The following is a 21275-nucleotide window of genomic DNA, read 5'->3' on the forward strand; positions in this document are numbered from 1 at the left end:
TCAGATTTTTTATAAGTAGTTTTATCTTTTTATAGTTTACATTAGATTTCTTATTACTAACTGCCTTGTATTTCGTCTAACCCTCAATTATATTTCAGTTATTTGGAAATAAATACACCTTTTAAAATTGAATGTTTTGGCAGATTTGGGAAGAAAGAATATATACTTGCTCATTTATATAAGCTACATGGAATTTCACAGCTGATTTGGCTTACCTACCATGTTTTATACTTTACTTACAACATCTATTTGCTCATTTTTTAATGTACACAGAATCGTCTCTCATGATGACTTAGGTTCAGCTCTAGCTTTTTAAATCTCATATTTTCTGTCATGTGTCTTCTCCCGTACAGTCCAGCTATTCATACCGATTTATAATTTTCTATGAAAATACACCTGAGAGTCTAAAATGAATTTCCTTCAACTGGAAAATTATTTGTCAATGCTGGGAAAGAAACTTGATCAAGTATAACCAGGATCTCTAAAATATTTTTTTTAAAAAAAGGAAGATAAGTTGAAATAGTCAAACACCTGTTTGAATAGGTCTTCTAGGAACCCTACCGCATAAAAGCATAAAATAATTCTATGTAAAAATTTCCTTTGAAAAAACAATGTCTGTTGTAATTGAATATCTATGGTTTAGACTCGGGCAATCGAGCTATGTCATATTTTATTTTCTATACATTAATCAAATATTCCTGAAAACCAGAAAAGCATCCCCAGGCAAGTGTTCTGTGTGAATTTCTTTTTACTGAAGTCAACAGGGACAAGCGAGGATATGGGAGAAATGGTTTTTAACCTAGTATCCTAAATACCTGTGAGATATATCAACCTATTTACCTCAAGAATATCTACCTATAAGGAATAAACTGTTTTGAAAATCATCCTATGCTCTCTGTGGCATTAACAATAAACTCTTGAGACTTCTTCAAGCCATAGATCCTGACTGACATTGCTATTAAATAAACCATGGTCCTCAGGACTTGAGATGCTGCATAATACCCACCTATCATTTTTCCTCACAGGAACTGTGCAAGTGAATTGCTGAATGAACAGAAAGACACAGTATCAGTTGTGCCTAGACTGATAATACAGTGTTTTGCCTTAGTCACTGTACCATGAAATGTTGTATTACAATCACTCTGATGGTTTGATCACATTTAAAAATGGAAAATGCTTAGAGTTCTGCTAATGGAGGCATGCATTAAATACAATACCAATTCATTATAAACAGAGAAATTGCAATACAGTTGGAAGGTAGATGTGAGGCGAAATAGTGTTCTATTTGTTAAGGCTATAGCAGCTGAAATATAAAATATTCCAATTAAATGTCAGTCAAAAAGATAAAAATGTTTTTACTACTCACAAGTTTTTATCATAATTTTAACATTAAGAAATATTTTAAACTCAAATGAACTTATTTCAATCTTTGATATGTGTAGCTAGCTTTCTAATGATTAGTTTTTTTATTGAGAAAAATTGCAACAAAAGTAAAATGTTTTTTTTTTTTAATTCACTGACTGCTTTACATAGGTTGCAAATTTTAACTCTCATAAGGGAAACATAACCATGATTGTTTGAAGGATGACTTTTCAAACTTATTCAATCAAATATCCATAGAATTAAAGTGGTTGAATTTTCCTTTATTTAGATCTTCAGTGATTGAAATGTTTCATTTCCCCTTCCCCCACCTCTACCCTTCGGCACTAAAGGTAAAATCATTCCAGTCAACAGTTAACTGTTCCTTTATGGTCATAACTTTTTTTTTTTTTTTTTTTTTTTGGTACGCGGGCTTATCACTGCTGCGGCCTCTCCCGTTGCGGAGCACAGGGTCCGGACGCGCAGGCCCAGTGGCCATGGCTCATGGGCCCAGCCACTCCGCGGCATGTGGAATCCTCCCGGACCGGGGCACGAACCCACGTTCCCTGCATCAGCAGGTGGACTCTCAACCACTGTGCCACGAGGGAAGCCCGGTCATAACTTTTAAAATGGAAAATCTAGTTACCTTTAAAGTTGTACATAGACAAAGGACATGAAATTGAATGGCCTCTTCTCATCAATCAAGTAACTGCTGAGACTGTCACTTGTGCTTTGTTCCCTGTCGCTTTCAGGATTAGAGTTGGCTAATTGTTTTGAAATATGGAGAATAATTCTTCCTTCTCCATGAGCAACATGGATAGCACCCTTCCCTAGCTTCCTCACCATCATTCACATAAAAAAGGCATCAGAGAAAATAACCACTAAATGTTAATTGTATGCTTTCTGTCTTTTACATGCTTCCTCCTACTAGAGTTTTTACCTTGAAGGATTGAAAAAAACCCTCAATGATCCCCTGACATATTGGTCTGTTTTTCTTTTGAAACTAGAATGCCAAACATATTGTAAAATCTGAGTCTCAAAAGTATTTTAATCTGAGCCTTCTATCCTCAGGATGTTTATATTTTGATTTGTTCCAGAGAACAGTTAGAAAGTTCTTTTGCTATTTTCTCTACTGTGCTTTATGTTTGTGATCGAGACAGACTGTGAAAGTGCTAGGGTAGAGGATTGAGGAGTGGGGCAGTGCAGGAGAGGAAGAAATGACACTGAATAATCTTTTGACAAGCAAAGAAAGAAAATAAAAGAAAGGAGAGAAAGAGGGTATCCTAATCTACCCCATGTTTTTCAAAGACAAGTAGATTTGCAGGGACCTCCAATCCTGGGTAGCTTTCAGTTTTCAGTGCAGAGAGTCCTTAATCTTTTTGATTGACATCCACCTTTTTAGAGGCTAGTGTGACATAGGAACTATGGGTCTGTCTTTTAATAAAGTTGAAAAGTTTAAGATCCATTGAAAAGAGGCTGTTGTATATGATGTTTCTATTGACTTTTGTTTTCCCTTCTAAAATCATTTGCTAATCTATTCAATATTAATTTGGAAACTCAAGCTTCTCTTTAGAGTCACTGATCTTTGTGGTGATCCTTGTCTTAAAAAAAAATCCACTGGGTAAAGTCTTTTGATAGATGATGGGAAGCTGTCATTTAGAAATCTCTTATTCTGTTTTTTTTAAAGCATTACAAGATGTAGATACTTATAGACAGCTTGCACCTGCTAAGAGAAGTGGCACATTAAGACAATTATTAAGATTATTCAAGAAATAAAACACAATATCCTAAACGTTCAGGCTGATAATCTGTAAGCTTTTGACAAAAGTTAATTTGGGGAGGCATGAATTATCTAGACAAGTGCCTGATAAATTAAATAGTATAACTCTTACCCACATCTCAAATAATGGCCTGTATGGTATATATAAGTCTATCAAATTATTGTAGTTTTAAGAATCATTAATTCATGGAACTAAGAAAAATAACTCTTTTTTTCTAGCATTTTAATAATTAAAGAGCAGCATGGAAATGATAGAACCTTGGAGTTAGATAAAGCTTGGTTCAAAGCTCTGCCTTATTACTTATTCACTATATGATCTGACAAAGCTAATTAGTTTCTTCTACTCTCACTTTCCTCATTTGTATTATTGGCATAATAGTCCTTGCATTTTCATAGGGAGGTTTTGAAGATTAAATAAGATAATGTATATAATGTTCCTACATGGTGTCTGACATATAGTAGTGAGCTTAGCTTTTTGTTCTTCTTTTATATTGGCATTGTCCAATGATGAGCTACAAAGTAACAATAAAACTCTTCCAGCTCATGGAAAATGTACATTCAAGTGTACTTAAAATTAAGAAGGCCCTTTGCTATTTACAAATTTGTGGTGGCTTCAATGATGCTTTTCTTTGAAGAGCATTCCATAGGAAACTTTTGGGTTTTGAGCTCCCTTTTATGTTTTTTGAAAATATATCATGAATATCATATGATATTAGCACTTATAGATGAAGAAAACGTGTTTGCCACTGTTATTTTAATACCAGCTAACAAAGTAGGAATCTGTTTTCCTAAACTTTGCTAAATGCTAAAGTAATACAGAGCTATTAAATCCTCAAGAATAAAGCCAATTCATTTCAGTCATGATATCACCTAAAACTGAAATATTATATAAAAGCTAAACAATGCCAAATGGATTTGGCTGAGATCAAAAGCCAAACCTATTTCTTTTCTTTCATCTTCAGTGTTCCATTTCCTGGGAGTATGACCTTAGTCAAACATCTATTAAAGTTACCTTTTGATCTCAACCCCCTTTTGGGGTAAAAAAAATGTCAATCTTTAAATTTTTCTTCTAGAGACAATCACTCTATTGTATTTTAATGTTCCAGTAGTGTGTGAGTAAATAGGATTCTCTGATATATGTGATAGAAGACTGGTTAAATGGGACAATCATTTTTGTGTCAGAGACAAGAATCAAAAGGAAGCATTCTTCAGAAGCTATTAACTGGAAAAAAGTCCCCTCAGATTAGTAGAAACATGTTAACTGGTCAGTCTGCTGCCTTTTTAGGTCCTTTGATGAAAATGCCTTGTAATTTGATAACAGGTAGCTGCTCATTTGTAATGTAATTTTCTCCTCACCAGTCATAGCTACTACATGACTAATCAGAGGAAAATACTTTTTCTCCACAGATTTTGTTAAATAAAAACTTTGTTTTAAAAATATCTTAAAACCACTAGGAAGGATTATGTACTTTTCATTCTTTCTTTCATATATTAAGTAAACTATAAGGAAATTTCCACAACATATAAAAGACAAAAGAGACATGACAACACATGGTGATTAGTTGAATTAAACAGAAAAAAGTGGTGTTTGATATCAGTATATGTATGTGTGTGTGAGTATTATTTACCCGTATGTATGACTACATTCTGAGTATTGAATATCTTTATAACACCTTTTCTAAACCATTTTCTATAGAATGGTAAATTCATTAGACATACATTTATTAAGTACTGCCTACAGCAAGACAACATTCTATATCCTGCCATGAGTACAAAACTGAGTAAGACATAATGCCCTGCAGTAGCCTTCACAACCTTCTTTTTAGGTGGGAAAGTGAGGCCTATGTATAGACATAATCATAATAAGGCAGAAAGTAACAAATATGCTTATATAAATGTGTCTATATAAAGTACTGTGGGAATGTTCAAAGAAGAGGATTATTTCCAATTATAGGAATTAAAGCTTTTTGGAGTTGATGGCATTTAAGTTGTGCCTTAAGGATTGTTTAGGCTGCAGCTGTCAAGACAGGAATAAAAGCATTCCAGACAAAAGAGACAATCTACAGAGGTGTGAAGATGAGCTAGCACTGGGTTTGTATGGGCAACACAGTGTTCAGTCTGGTTAGAGTGTGCAGTATATGATGGAAAAAAAGTGGAGCTTCACTTTTAGAGTTGGGTGGGAGCAGATTGCAGGAGGTTATAAATACCAGATTAAGAGTTCTGGACTTTTTTTTTTACATCTTTATTGCAGTATAATTGCTTTACAAAGGTGTGTTAGTTTCTGCTTTATAACAAAGTGAATCAGTTATACATATACATATGTTCCCATAACTCCTCCCTCTTGCATCTCCCTCCCTCGCACCCTCCCTATCCCACCTCTCTAGGTGGTCACAAAGCACCGAGCTGATCTCCCTGTGCTATGCGGCTGCTTCCAACTACCTATCTATTTTACATTTGGTAGTGTATATATGTCCATGCCACTCTCTCGCTTTGTCACAGCTTACCCTTCCCCCTCCCCATATCCTCAAGTCCATTCTCTAGTAGGTCTGTGTCTTTATTCCTGTCTTACCCCTAAGTTCTTAATGACATTTTTTTCTTAAATTCCATATATATGTGTTAGCATACGATGTTTGTCTTTCTCTATCTGACTTACTTCAGTCTGTATGACAGACTCTAGGTCCATCCACCTCATTACAAATAGCTCAATTTCGTTTCTTTTTATGGATGAGTAATATTCCATTGTATATATGTGCCACATCTTCTTTATCCATTCATCCGATGATGGACACTTAGGTTGTTTCCATCTCCGGGCTATTGTAAATAGAGCTGTAATGAACATTTTGGTACATGACCCTTTTTGAATTATGGTTTTCTCAGGGTACATGCCCAGTAGTGGGATTGCTGAGTCATATAGTAGTTCTATTTGTAGTTTTCTAAGGAACCTCCATACTGTTCTCCATAGTGGCTGTACCAAATCACATTCCCACCAGCAGTGCAAGAGTGTTCCCTTTTCTCCACACCCTCTCCAGCATTTATTGTTTCTAGATTTTTTGATGATGGCCATTCTGACTGGTGTGAGATGATATCTCATTGTAGTTTTGATTTGCATTTCTCTAATGATTAATGATGTTGAGCATTCTTTCATGTGTTTGTTGGCAGTCTGTATATCGTCTTTGGAGAAATGTCTATTCAGATCTTCTGCCCATTTTTGGATTGGGTTGTTTGTTTTTTTGTTATTGAGCTGCATGAGCTGCTTGTAAATTTTGGAAATTAATCCTTTGCCAGTTGCTTCATTTGCAAATATTTTCTCCCATTCTGAGGGTTGTCTTTTGGTCTTGTTTATGGTTTCCTTTGTTGTGCAAAAGTTTTGAAGTTTCATTAGGTCCCATTTGCTTACTTTTGTTTTTATTTCCATTTCTCTAGGAGGTGGGTCAGAAAGGATCTTGCTGTGATTTATGTCATAGAGTGATCTGCTTATGTTTTCCACTAAGAGTTTGATAGTTTCTGGCCTTACATTTAGGTCTTTAATCCATTTTGAGCTTATTTTTGTGTATGGTGCTAGGGAGTGATCTAACCTCATACTTTTACATGTACCTGTCCAGATTTCCCGTCACCACTTATTGAAGAGGCTGTCGTTTCTCCACTGTACATTCCTGCCTCCTTTATCAAAGTTAAGGTGACCATATGTGCATGGGTTTATCACTGGGTTTTCTATCTTTTTCCATTGATCTATATTTCTGTTTTTGTGCTAGTCCCATACTGTCTTGATTACTGTAGCTTTGTAGTATAGTCTGAAGTCAGGGAACCTGATTCCTCCAGCTCAGTTTTTCGTTCTCAAGATTGCTTTGGCTATTTGGGGACTTTTGTGTTTCCATACAAATTGTGAAATTTTTTGTTCTAGTTCTGTGAAAAATGCCAGTGGTAGTTTGATAGTGATTGCGTAGAATCTGTAGATTGCTTTGAGTAGTACAGTCATTTTCACAGTGTTGATTCTCCAATCCAAGAATATGGTATATCTCTCCATCTATTTGTATCATCTTTAATTTCTTTCATCAGTGTCTTACAATTTTATGAATACAGGTCTTTGTTTCCTTAGGTAGGTTTATTCCTAGATAATTTATTCTTTGTGTTGCAGTGGTAAATGGGAGTGTTTTCTTGATTTCACTTTCAGATTTTTCATCATTAGTGTATAGGAATGCCAGAGATTTCTGTGCATTAATTTTGTATCCTGCTACTTTACCAAATTCATTGATTAGCTATAGTAGTTTTCCAGTAGCATCTTTAGGATTCTCTATGTATAGTATCATGTCATCTCCAAACAGTGACAGATTTACTTCTTCTTTTCCAATTTGGATTCATTTTATTTCCTTTTCTTCTCTGATTGCTGTGGCTAAAACTTCCAAAACTATGTTGAATAAGAGTGGTGAAAGTGGGCAACCTTGTCTTGTTCCTCATCTTAGTGGAAATGCTTTTAGTTTTTCACTATTGAAGATTATGTTGCCTGTGGGTTTGTCATATATGGCCTTTAATATGTTGAGGTAATTTCCCTCTATGCCTACTTTCTGGAGGGTTTTTATCATAAATGGGTGTTGAATTTTGTCAAAAGCTTTCTCTGCATCTATTCAGATGATCATATGGTTTTTCTCCTTCAAATTGTTAAAATGGTGTATCACTTTGATTGATTTGCGTGTATTGAAGAATCCTTGCATTCCTGGAATAAACCCCACATGATCATGGCATATGATCCTTTTAATGTGCTGTTGGATTCTATTTGTTAGTATTTTGTTGAGGATTTTTGCATCTATGTTCATCAGTGATATTGCCCTGTAGTTTTCTTTGTTTGTGACATCCTTGTCTGGTTTTGGTATCAGGGTGATGGTGGCCTCGTAGAATGAGTTTGGGAGTGTTCCTCCCTCTGCTCTATTTTGGAAGAGTTTGAGAAGGATAGGTGTTAGCTCTACTCTAAATGTTTGATAGAATTCGCCTGTGAAGCCATCTGTTCCTGGGCTTTTGTTTGTGGAAGATTTTTAATCACAGTTTCAATTTCAGTGCTTGTGATTGGTCTGCTCATATTTTCTATTTCCTCCTGATTCAGTCTTGGCAGATTGTGCATTTCTAAGAATATTTCCATTTCTTCCAGGTTGTCCATTTTATTGGCATAGAGTTGATTTTAGTAATCTCTCACGATCTTTTGTATTTCTGCAATGTCAGTTGTTACTTCTCCTTTTTCATTTCTAATTCTATTGATTTTAGGCTTCTCCCTTTTTTTCTTCATGAGTCTCACTAATGGTTTATCAATATTTTTTAACTTCTCAAAGAATCAGCTTTTAGTTTTATTGATCTCTGCTATCGTTTCCTTCATTTCTTTATCATGTACTTCTGGTCTGATCTTTATGATTTTCTTCCTTCTGCTAACTTTGGTTTTTTTTTTTTTCTTCTTTCTCTAATTGCTTTAGCTGCAAGGTTAGGTTTTTTATTTGAGATGTTTCCTGTTTCTTAAGGTAGGATTGTATTGCTATAAATTTCCCTCTTAGAACTGACTTTGCTGCATCCCATAGGTTTTGGATCATCGTGTCTCCATTGGCATTTGTTTCTACGTATTGTTTTATTTCCTCTTTGATTTCTTCAGTGATCGCTTCTTTATTAAGTAGTATATTGTTTAGCCTCCATGTGTTTGTATTTTTTTACAGATCTTTTCCTGGAATTTATATCTAGTCTCATAGCATTGTGGTCAGAAAAGATACTTGATACAAGTTCAATTTTCTTAAATTTACCAAGGCTTGATTTGTGACCCAAGATATGATCTATCCTGGAAAATGTTCCATGAGCACTTGAGAAAAATGTGTATTTTGTTGTTTTTGGATGGAATGTCCTATAAATATCAATTAAGTCCATCTTGTTTAATGTATCATTTATAGCTTGTGTTCCTTGTTTATTTTCATTTTGGATGATCTGTCCATTGGTGAAAGTGGGGTGTTAAAGTCCCCTACTATGAATGTATTACTGGTGATTTCCCCTTTTATGGCTGTTAGTATTTGCCTTATGTATTGAGATGCTCCTACGTTAGGTGCATAAATATTTACAATTGTTATATATTCTTCTTGGATATATCTCTTGATCATTATGTAGTGTCCTTCTTTGTCAATTCTAATAGTTTTTGTTTTAAAGTCTATTTTGTCTGATATGAGAATTTCTATGCCAGCTTTCTTTTGGTTTCCATTTGCATGGAATATCTTTTTCCATCCCCTCACTTTCAGTCTGTATGTGTCTCTAGGTCTGAAGTGGGTCTCTTGTAGACAGCATATATATGGTTCTTGTTTCAGCCAGTCTGTGTTTTGTTGGGAGCATTTAATCCATTAACATTTAAGGTAATTATCGATATGTATGTTCCTATTCTCATTTTCTTAATTGTTTCGGGTTTGTTATTGTTGATCTTTTCCTTCTCTTGTGTTTCTTGCCTTGAGAAAGTTCTTTAGCATTTGTTGTGAAGCTGGTTTTGTGGTGCTGAACTCTCTCAGCTTTTGCTTGTCTGTAAAGATTTTACTTTCTCCATCAAGTCTGAATGAGATCGTTGCTGGGTAGAGTAATCTTGGTTGTAGATTTTTCTCCTTCATCACTTTAAATATGTCCTGCCAGTCCCTTCTGGCTTGCAGAGTTTCTGATGAAACATCAGCTCTTAACCTTATGGGGATTCCCTAATGTGTGCTATTTCTTGTTTTTCCCTTGCTGCTTTTAATATGTTTTCTTTGTATTTAATTTTTGAAAGTTTGATTAATATGTGTCTTGGCATGTTTCTTCATGGATTTTTCCTGTATGGGACTCTCTGTGCCTCCTGGACTTGATTAACTATTTCCTTTCCCATATTAGGGAAGTTTTCAACTATAATCTCTTCAAATATTTTCTCAGTCCCTTTCTTTTTCTCTTCTTCTTCTGGAACCCCTGTAATTCGAATGTTGGTGTGTTTAATGTTGTCCCAGAGGTCTCTGAGACTGTCCTCAGTTATTTTCATTCGTTTTTTTTGATTCTGCTCTGCAGTAGTTATTTCCACTATTTTCTCTTCCAGGTCACTTATCCCTTCTTCTGCCTCAGTTATCCTGCTATTGATCTCTTCTAGAGTATTTTTCATATCATTTATTTTGTTGTTCATTGTTGCTTGTCTCATCTTTAGTTCTTCTAGGTCCTTGTTAAATGTTTCTTGCATTTTGTCTGTTCTATTTCCAAGATTTTGGATCATCTTTACTGTCATTATTCTGAATTCTTTTTCAGGTAGACTGCCTATTTCCTCTTCATTTGTTAGGTCTGGTGGGTTTTTATCTTGCTCCTTCATCTGCTGTGTATTTTTCTGTCTTCTCATTTTGCTTATCTTACTGTGTTTGGGGTCTCCTTTTTGCAGGCTGCAGTTTCGTATTTCCCATTGTTTTTGGTGTCCGTCCCCAGTGGCTAAAGTTGTTTCAGTGGGTTGTGTAGGCTTTCTGGTGGAGGGGACTAGTGCCTGTGTTCTGATGGATGAGGCTGGATCTTGTCTTTCTGGTGTGCACGTCCACGTCTGGTGGTGTGTGTTGGGGTATCTGTGGACTTATTATTTTTTTAGGCAGCCTCTCTGCTAATGGGTGTGGTTGTGTTCCTGTCTTGCTAGTTGTTTGGCATAGGGTGTACATCACTGTAGCTTGCTGGTCGTTGCCTGAAGCTGGGTGTTGCTTTTGAGATGGAGATCTCTTGGAGATTTTCGCCATTTGATATTACGTGGAGGTGGAAGGTCTCTTGTGGACCTGTGTCTTGAAGATGGCTCTCCCACCTCAGAGGCACAGCACTGACTCCTGGCTACAGCACCAAGAGTGGTGTGATCACAATTTTGAAAGGACGTGGTAGTGGATAAGGCAGTCTTTGTCCAAATCCCTACTCTGGAGCACGTAACCCTCCCCAGCTGCAGCAAATATCACTCTGGACTTTATTCTATAGGCAGTGGTGGACCACTAAAATTTTTTAATGTGGGTGAGTGATGTGAAAATAATGCTATTCAAGAAAACATTACTGAGGAGTAAGAGATTATGGGATGTACTGGAGGTGGGGTAGAATTAGAGCCAGGGAGATTACTTAGGAAGTTATTTAAGTAATCTAGCTAAGCAGGAATGTAGACCTATAAAAAAGTGATTGTGAAATTCTTAGTTCATTTTTATGGAATCAAGATACCCCTTTTAGTTTCATAATGTATGAGTTTGTAGTAATGCTGTTTAAAATGTGCTGTGTTTGAAATTACTGGTAGCAGGGATTCTAACTAAAAAGTTAAATGCACTTTGTCTATAAAATCTGATTATTTCATGTGGAAATTTTTGAAGTTCCTATGCTCTCAATTCAATTGCAACCAGCCAAAGGAAACCTTTTTTTAAATGTATCGGTCTTCCTGAGGTACATGGCAGCTGTTAAAAAAAAAACCCAGCACATATAACTAAATTAAGGCTCTGTTCCTTACAAACATAGAGAGTAATAACTTGTTAAAAAGTTGTGTAATTTGACAGAGTTGAAGGGGCTTCATTACTACGATCACCAACAGGAAGAATGGTGGTATAGATCATGTTGAAATGATACCTTTAACTAGAGAAAGCCATTATTTATGACAATCTGTTTGCACAAATTACTACACTCTTAATGGAAACATGGTTTTCCAAAAAATATCAAAGACCTAGGAGAGTAACAAAGAAAAAGGCACAAATAAGTTGAAATGAAAGGGAATAAATAGAACATAGTTTGGAGAGCTGGAATCTGGCATGATGATTCTGTTCTTATTTATTTGTTCCAGACATAATATCTTATTCACAGGAACAAAAGCCATGGAATTTCACAAGCCGCAAAAGATGGAGTTCCTTGTCTCATCATCAACATGGTGTAGTATTCCTAACATTTTGCTGGACCGATCTGTTCACATCTATATCCCATCTGTGTGTGTTTGTTTATCTCTAGCTATAGCAGTTTTGAGGTCAGACATTATTACCAAAATGTTTGGAATTCTGACTTAAAAAAGGTTATAAAAGAGATAAATTTCTTTAGGGCTTCTATTTCATTTGATCCATTTGAGTTAGTTTCCCCCTTTAGCAACCTCAAGCTATTGGTTGAAGCAGAAAAAGAATGGTTTGTATTTCTCTCTGAATTTATTCTTAATAGGACTGTGACAGAATTCGGGAAATCAGAAAGTATGTGCCACCTTATAAGTCATTCATTAACCCCCAGCTCTGTGAAGAATAATTTTTATTGTGTGTGCATGCTTGTGTGTGTGTGTGTGTGTGTGTGTGTGTGTGTGTCCTCTATTAATGATCTGGCCTAGTTATTTAATTTCAAATTATTTTTCTGTCACCCAAGCACTAATTAACTAGTGTCATAACTCGTGTATGATCAGATAAAGATGCTTTTGAGCAGGATGGATAGGAGTCAGAATTCTCCTTTGTAACTATCTGTTTTACTGGGCTATAATGAAATATTGGATGCTTGTAGTTCAACTATGTCATCTTAGTATCTTAACTGAGGATAATATTCTCCACGGCAATTTTAGGGGAAAATCATGCCCACTGGATTTTTTTTAGTGTTGTATGGCAATACCTCATAATTCCCTAAACCCTGCCCATCTTGGCAATGATACTGCTCTCAGAAGAAAGGCAGCTCAATTTAAAGTAAAACTTCATATGTTGTGGAAGAATGCTTAACCATGTCAACACTCTGACAGCCAGATTTTTCTGGTCCTAGAAATTTAGAGAGTGTAGTTTTAATATGGAAATAACAATACCAAAATCTTTTATTATACTTGGTTATTAAAAATGTAATAGACTGGTATGTTTCAAAAATGACAAAGGTCTTGAGTTATCACACTGCATTTTATGAGGCAAAGTAATGTAAACTTTGAAAAATAATCTTGCAAGATACCTTGTGCCATTTGAAGATTCAAGAATAAGAGCCAGGTTCTCATGGTACCTATTTACTGTGGCTTGTAACTCATATAGCAAATGTTCATGTTGTTGTTGGTTGTTTCAGGTAGCTCCAAGTAATTATACATTCTGATAGCTAATAGAGACATAGTTATCTATCTATCTATCTATCTATCTATCTATCTATATATATATATATTTCAAAACATGTAGGAAAATATACATACAATTGAATATTATTATCATAGTGGGCATAATTTAGACTTTCTTCTTTTGTATATATTTATCCAGAGTTTTAGAATTAATCTCTTTAAAGTTTTAGATTTAAAAGAATTAGCATTCACATTTATTAAAATATTATACAAATGGAAGCCTCTGAGATGTGACCATACATTTATTCATACGTTTGCATCAATACACCTATGGTTAACTTCATGTGCTCCTTAAATTGCAAATAGGACTAATTCTGTTGCAAAATTTTTCACATAATTATGTTTAATATAGCACATTTCTTTTCCTTCTAAAACAGATTCTTGACATATACCTCTTCAGTAAGCATAAGCATAAGCTGATGATAAAGAATGGCACCATCAGACAGTGAAAAAGTAAAACAAAACAAGCACAGAACTATTGGCAGCTCCAGTGTTTGAGTGAACCATCTCTTTCCCCACTTCTTATGTTTGTTGTCATGTCTTGGCAGGAAGGTCAGGCAGAATGTGATTGTGGAGAGAATGCAAAATAGTCCTACTACTAGAAAACCATACACAATTACTAGTGTTGGGCAAGTAAAGTAGAGCTTTTTCTTCCTCCTGGCAGTGTCCCTCACAATACCCATTGGTTATTCTGCAGTCATTCACTGGGCACCACCAACTACCCACTACTATGTCAGGCACCAAGGAATGCAAAAAAGTTAAGAATAATACAAAAAAAAGAATAATACATAGTTTCTTCAAGTAAGGAGCTTGCAGCCTAGATAGGGGAGACATGATTAACATATAAAATTAATATATGACAAGTCAATAAATGGTTATCTTGGAAGTAATTATTCCATGTAGACTCATTGAAAGTTAATGGTGGATTGAACCTCATATTTTTAAGGACAATATTTTTAGAACAGTTTTAGTTATATAATATAGTTGAGAGGAAGGTATAGAGATTTCCCATATACCCCCTACATCCACAAATGCATAGTCTCCCCTATTATCAATATCACTCAGCAGAATGGTACAATTGTTACTAAGGATGAACCTACGTTGACCCAACATTATAATCCGAAGTCTATAGTATACCTTAGAGTTCATTCTTTGTGTCGTGCAATCTGTGGGTTTGGACAAATGTATAATGACATATATGCATCATTATGATGTTACACAGTATTTTCAGTGCCTTAAAAATTCCGTGCTCTCCCTATTTGTCCCTGGCCCCCGCCTCCCACCCTGGCTCCATCCCTGACAATCACTGATATTTTTATTGTTTCAGTAATTTTGCCTTTTTCAGAATGTAATATAGTTGGAATCATACAGTATGTAGCCTTTAGGACTGGCTTCTTTCACTTAGTGATATGCATTTAAGGTTCCTCCATGTCTTTTCATGACTTGCTAACTCATTTGTTTTTAGTGCTAAATAATATTCCATTGCCTGGATGTACCACATTATATTTATCCATTTACCTATTGAAGGACATCATGGCTGCTTCCATGAACCTCATTTTTAAGACAAGAATATTGATTCTGGGAGAGTGTAAAGTGACTCAGATAGGCATATAACTAGCTATAGATAAGTCCAGATTTAATATCCAGACCTTCTGATTCCTCATACAGTATTTTTTACATCATAATTTGGGCCAGACAAGCACTCTTCTTGCAATTTTCTCAGGTATTTCCTGATGTTATATATTACACCTTGATTATCATAAATATGCAGATTATCTTAAAATGCAGGGTTTTCTGACCAATCAACGTTTCAAGATATTTTGCTGGATTTTTTGGGTTTTATTTAAGTAGTATATAAATATTTATGATGCAAATGTCATAATGTTGAATACAAATAACAAAGAATCATTTTAGTAGCTCTATGGGCAACAGACCATGGCAGTGTTTGAGAACTACTATCTAGGAGAGTGGAGAATCCATTTCATAGCTGATTCTCTGGCACTTATGGCAGATACAAGGGAAAACCAACTACTTACAAGCCATGAGTGGCAGTGATCTTCAAGAAGCCAATTACCTTTCTGGAAGGTGGTTTGTTATCAATGTTTAATATTCTCGTAGTGGCAGTTTAACACCTTTTAATGAACACAAAATACATTTGAATTGTCGCTAGTTGCTACACAGAAGTTAGCACTGCAACTTAATTTTAGACCAAAATAGATTTTTAATTTGAGGCTAAGTTCCTATTTATTTTATTTCTAAAGGAAAATGGGTAGGAAGTTTTCCTCCTGAATTTGCTATCTAAACAAAATATATTTTATTCAATCTAGTTTTGAAATGTATTGATGGTTTTCCACACAGGCAAAACTGGCTTTCCAAAAAGCAGCAGGAATACAAGTCTTATAGCTGCAGTGAGCAGAACAAATCATGTAGAGAAAATGAAATTCCACAAAAATCACTGATCACTTTTTTATATTAATATCCTTAGTGAGAAATCTTAAACTGTATCTTCCTAAACATCTTCCGATTTCCTGAAATGTGTATTTCAAAAATACATTTAGTAAACTGAATTTCCTTTTCAATCTGGAATGTATCTGAAGGCAAATTATTTTTGTTATAAATTTGAACTTGGTTAGGTTTGTTTCTCTTTCTCTCCTATTAATTCTGTAAATGCTAATCTTTCTCATTTCTATTAATTGGTGATATCTGCTGCAGAGCAATACAAAATCATCTAAATGTAGGCCTCACTTCAGTTGATTACTGTTATTATTGATTTGCTAGTCAAAATTAAATTGAGCTAATGGATCACTATTTTTTTTTCAGCTTTCTTCTAAGAATGTGACTTTTTTCTGTGGCTGTCTGTTTCTATAAATTAAAGTTATAGTTCAGATGTTATATATTTTATTGTATAATATATATTTTTATTGGCACCATAGAGTCAAGCACATTTCAAAATAGAAATTAATTTTGGTTAACATGCTTGAAATGAAACTTAAATACTTTCTTTGAGCAACTATGGGGGGAAAATAGCCACAAATTTGGTAGTATGCCAGAATTAATAATCTTTTTCTTCTTTTATATCCTTGTTATCAGTTTTGATTTATAAGAGATCACTGACTTGACCAAATATGTTTTCTTTTGCTCTGATAAAATACACATAGCATAAACTTTACAATTGTAACAATACTGTTCAGTTGCATTTAGTACAATACATTCACATTGTTGTGTAACTATCATCAAAAATATGGAACATTCCACAAACTTGCATTTTATCCTTGTGCAGGGGCCATGGTAATTTTCTCTGTTTTGTTCTAATTTTAACATATGAGCTACTGAAGCTAACAAATAAATATGTTTTATAAAGTGTCAAAAATCTCTTTGAGACTAAGTAGAAAAAGTAAAATAAGTTGACTAGTGAAACAGTATTCAAACTCATTTTGGTATATGAACTGTTAGCTTTTAAGTATTTCTCTGGCTTATTGAATTTGATAGGTATCTGAGAGACCATATTTCATAGACTATCAGGTAGGTTTCTTATCTGGTGGGCTGGTCTATTTGAAGAAATCCTGCACTTGAGGATAGAAGGGCTCTGGAAGGAGGCTACTGCAACTGTTCTTAGCTTCCTGCCTTCTTGAACTAACTAGTTATGGGGACAGCTACTCTTGTCCTAATGTCAGAAATTTGAGGTGTTTTGTCACCCTTAATCTATATCTAATGCATACCCTCTCCTAGACTTATGATGGGATTTGCTGGGTGTGCCATTGCTGGTTTGAAAATCAGACCAATGGGAGGTCAGGGCTGCAAGGCCTTAGAAATTATCTTGAACGGTCTACTCTATAATACTCTATAAAAATGCTCAAATAAGGTACCCAGGGACGTGTATAACTTACAAGAAGTTGTACATACCATTAGAAGAATTTTCATATCTCAAATTTTCATAAATAAGAAATGGCCTATCGGATGGTACCAACAACATAATTAATGATTGTCAGTGATGTTTAAAAACCAGGAACATTTCTAATTTAAAAGGATATCACCAAAGACAAGTATAACTGATGATTACTCAACAAGATAGTAGTTAGCTTTGTGTAAACTGTGAAAAATCCTGATATATATCAATATATATTGAATAGGTATTCCATGAAAATGAGTTTCATTATTCAAAAAGTTTAGAAAATGTAGTCTGCTCTCTGCCTCTTTTGGAAAATCACAGTAAATATTAGCATATTGTAAGCTTTGAAACTACCTGCATTAAAGAAGCCTGGAGCCAATGTACCTGAGTTTAAACCCCAACTTCAAGGTTTATTAGCTATGTGACATTAGATTTGTTTTTCAGTTTCTGTGATTGTTTCCTTATCTGAAAAATGGAAATAGTGTTGGTACTTCCCTCTGAAGGTTTTTGTGAATATTAAATAAATAAATATGTAAAGAACGTACAACAGTGTGCGGCATATAATACGGGCTAAATGAAGTTTGTTATTTTCAACCCAGTGTTGTCTCAATTGGTCATGGAAATCCCTCATCCCTCACCTCCCCTTTTTTAAAATTTATTTTCTATTTTTTTACAGCTTTATTGGAGTATAATTGCTTTACAATAGTGTGTTAGTTTCTGCTTTATAACACAGTGAATCAGTTATACATATACATATGTTCCAATATCTCTTCCCTCTTGCATCTCCCTCCCTCCCACCCTCCCTATCCCACCCCTCTAGGTGGTCACAAAGCACCGAGATGATCTCCCTGTGCTTTGCGGTTGCTTCCACTAGCTATCTATTTTAAGTTTGGTAGTGTATATATGTCCATGCCACTCTCTCACTTTGTCTCAGATTATCCTTCCCCCGCCGCATATCCTTAAGTCCATTCTCTAGTAGGTCTGTGTCTTTATTCCTGTCTTATGCCTAGGTTCTTCATGACATTTTTTCTTAAATTCCATATATATGTGTTAGCATACGGTATTTGTCTTTCTCTTTCTGACTTACTTCACTCTGTATGACAGATTCTAGGTCCATCCACCTCATTACAAATAGCTCAATTTCGTTTCTTTTTATGGATGAGTAACACTCCATTGTATATATGTGCCACATCTTCTTTATCCATTCATCCGATGATGGGCACTTAGGTTGTTTCCATCTCTTGGCTATGGTAAATAGAGCTGCAATGAACATTGTGGTACATGACTCTTTTTGAATTATGGTTTTCTCAGGGTATATGCCCAGTAGTAGGATTGCTGGGTCAAATGGTAGTTCTATTTGTAGATTTTTAAGGAACCTCCATACTGTTCTCCATAGTGGCTGAACCAATTCACATTCCCACCAGCAGTGCAAGAGTGTTCCAGTTTCTCCACACCCTCTCCAGCATTTATTGTTTCTAGATGTTTTGATGATGGCCATTCTGACTGGTGTGAGATGATATTTCATTGTAGTATTGATTTGCATTTCTCAAATGATTAATGATGTTGAGCATTCTTTCATGTGTTTCTTGGCAGTCTGTATATCTTCTTTGGAGAAATGTCTATTTAGGTCTTCCACCCAGTTTTGGATTGGGTTGTTTGTTTTTTTGTTATGAGCTGCAAGAGTTGCTTGTAAATCTTGGAGATTAATCCTTTGTCAGTTGCTTCATCTGCAAATAATTTCTCCCATTCTGAGGGTTGTCTTTTGGTCTTGTTTATGGTTTCCTTTGCTGTGCAAAAGCTTTGAAGTTTCATTAGGTCCCATTTGTTTATTTTTGTTTTTATTTCCATTTCTCTAGGAGGTGGGCCAAAAAGGATCTTGCTGTGATTTATGTCATAGAGTGATCTGCTTATGTTTTCCTCTAAGAGTTTGATAGTTTCTGGCCTTACATTTAGGTCTTTAATCCATTTAGAGCTTATTTTTGTGTATGGTGTTAGGATGTGATCTAATCTCATAATTTTACATGTACCTGTCCAGTTTTCCCAGCACCAGTTATTGAAGAGGCTGTCCTTTCTCCACTGTACATTGCTGCCTCCTTTATCAAAGATAAGGTGACCATATGTGCGTGGGTTTATCTCTGGGCTTTCTATGCTGTTCCATTGATCTATATTTCTGTTTTTGTGCCAGTACCATACTGTCTTGATTACTGTAGCTTTGTAGTATAGTCTGATCAGGGAGCCTGATTCTTCCAGCTACGTTTTTCGTTCTCAAGATTGCTTTGGCTATTCTGGGTCTTTCGTATTTCCATAAAAATTATGAAATTTTTTGTTCTAGTTCTGTGAAAAATGCCGGTGGTAGTTTGATAGGGATTGCATTGAACCTGTAGATTGCTTTGGGTAGTATAGTCATTTTCACAGTGTTGATTCTTCCAATCCAAGAACATGGTATATCTCTCCATCTATTTGTACCATCTTTAATTTCTTTCATCAGTGTCTTACAATTTTCTGCATAGAGGTCTTTTGTCTCCTTAGGTAAGTTTATTCTGAGATATTTGTTTCTTTTTGTTGCAATGGTAAATGGGAGTGTTTTCCTAATTTCATTTTCAGATTTTTCATCATTAGTGTATAGGAAAGCCAGAGACTTCTGAGCATTAATTTTGTATCCTGCTATTTTACCAAATTCATTGATTAGCTCTAGTAGTTTTCTGGTAGCATCTTTAGGATTCTCTATGTATAGTATCATGTCATCTGCAAACAGTGACAGCTTTACTTCTTCTTTTCTGATTTGGATTCCTTTTATCTCCTTTTCTTCTCTGATTGCTGTGGCTAAAACTTCCAAGTCTATGTAGAATAAGAGTGGTGAGAGTGGGCAACCTTGTCTTGTTCCTGACCTTAGTGGAAATGCTTTCAGTTTTTCACTGTTGAGTACTATGTTGGCTCTGGCTTTGTCATATATGGCCTTTATTGTATTGACGTAAGTTCCCTCTATGCCTAATTTCTGGAGGGTTTTTATCATAAATGGGTGTTGAATTTTGTCGAAAGTTTTCTCTGCATCTATTGAGATGACCATATGGTTTTTTCTCCTTCAAGTTATTAATATGGTGTATCAAATTGATTGATTTGCGTATATTGAAGAGTCCTTGAACTACTGGAACAAACCCCACTTGATCATGTTGTATGATCCTTTTAATGTGCTGTTGGATTCTGTTTACTAGTATTTTGTTGAGGATTTTTCATCTATGTTCATCCGTCATATTGGCCTGTAGTTTGTTTGTGGCATCCTTGTCTGGTTTCGGTATCAGGGTGATGGTGACCTCGTAGAATGAGTTTGGGAGTGTCCCTCCTTCTGCTATATTTTGGAAGAGTTTGAGAAGGATAGGTGTTAGCTCTACTCTAAATGTTTGATATAATTCGCCTGTGAAGCCATCTGGTCCTGGGCTTTTGCTTGTTGGAAGATTTTTAATCACAGTTTCAATTTCACTGCTTGTGATTTGTCTACTCATATTTTCTATTTCTTCCTGATTCAGTCTTGGCAGGTTGTGCATTTCCAAGAATATTTCCATTTCTTCCAGGTTGTCCATTTTATTGGCATAGAGTTGATTTTAGTAATCGCTCATGATCTTTTGTATTTCTGCAGTGTCAGTTGTTACTTCTCCTTTTTCATTTCTATTGATTTGTCCCTTTTTTTCTTGATGAGTGTGGCTAATGGTTTATCAATTTTGTTTATCTTCTCAAAGAACCAGCTTTTAGTTTTATTGGTCTTTGCTATAGTTTCCTTCATTTCTTTTTCATTTATTTCTGATCTGACCTTTATGCTTTCTTTCCTTCTTCTAACTTTGGGGGTTCTTGTTCTTCTTTCTCTAATTGCTTTAGGTGCAAGGTTAGGTTTTTTATTCGAGATGTTTCCTGTTTCATGAGGTAGGATTGTATTGCTATAAACGTCCCTCTTAGAACTGCTTTTGCTGCATCCCATAGGTTTTGGGTCGTTGTGTCTCCATTGTCCTTTGTTTCTAGGTATTTTTTGATTTCCTCTTTGATTTCTTCAGTGATCACTTCGTTATTAAGTAGTGTATGGTTTAGCCTCCATATGTTTGTATTTTTTACAGATCTTTTCCTGGAATTGATATCTAGTCTCATAGCATTGTGGTCAGAAAAGATACTTGATACAAGTTCAATTTTCTTAA

At 35.2% G+C, this 21275-nt stretch overlaps 1 protein-coding gene, 1 non-coding gene and 1 pseudogene across 3 annotated transcripts in view; 2 read left to right on the forward strand and 1 right to left on the reverse strand.

Annotated features, from left to right (window-relative positions):
• The window catches only part of DACH2 (dachshund family transcription factor 2), a 643115-nt gene that overhangs the window by 380538 nt on the left and 241302 nt on the right, over positions 1-21275 (forward strand). The window lies entirely within an intron of this gene.
• LOC101284463 (ubiquitin carboxyl-terminal hydrolase 10-like) overlaps positions 1-21275 on the forward strand; it is a 93239-nt pseudogene that overhangs the window by 31613 nt on the left and 40351 nt on the right.
• LOC117197883 (U6 spliceosomal RNA) lies at positions 16441-16543 on the reverse strand. The gene has a single exon (XR_004478781.1). It is a non-coding gene; the product is annotated as a U6 spliceosomal RNA (small nuclear RNA).

The sequence above is a fragment of the Orcinus orca genome, chromosome X, assembly GCF_937001465.1.
Source record: "Orcinus orca chromosome X, mOrcOrc1.1, whole genome shotgun sequence".
Classification (NCBI taxonomy): Eukaryota; Metazoa; Chordata; class Mammalia; order Artiodactyla; family Delphinidae; genus Orcinus; species Orcinus orca.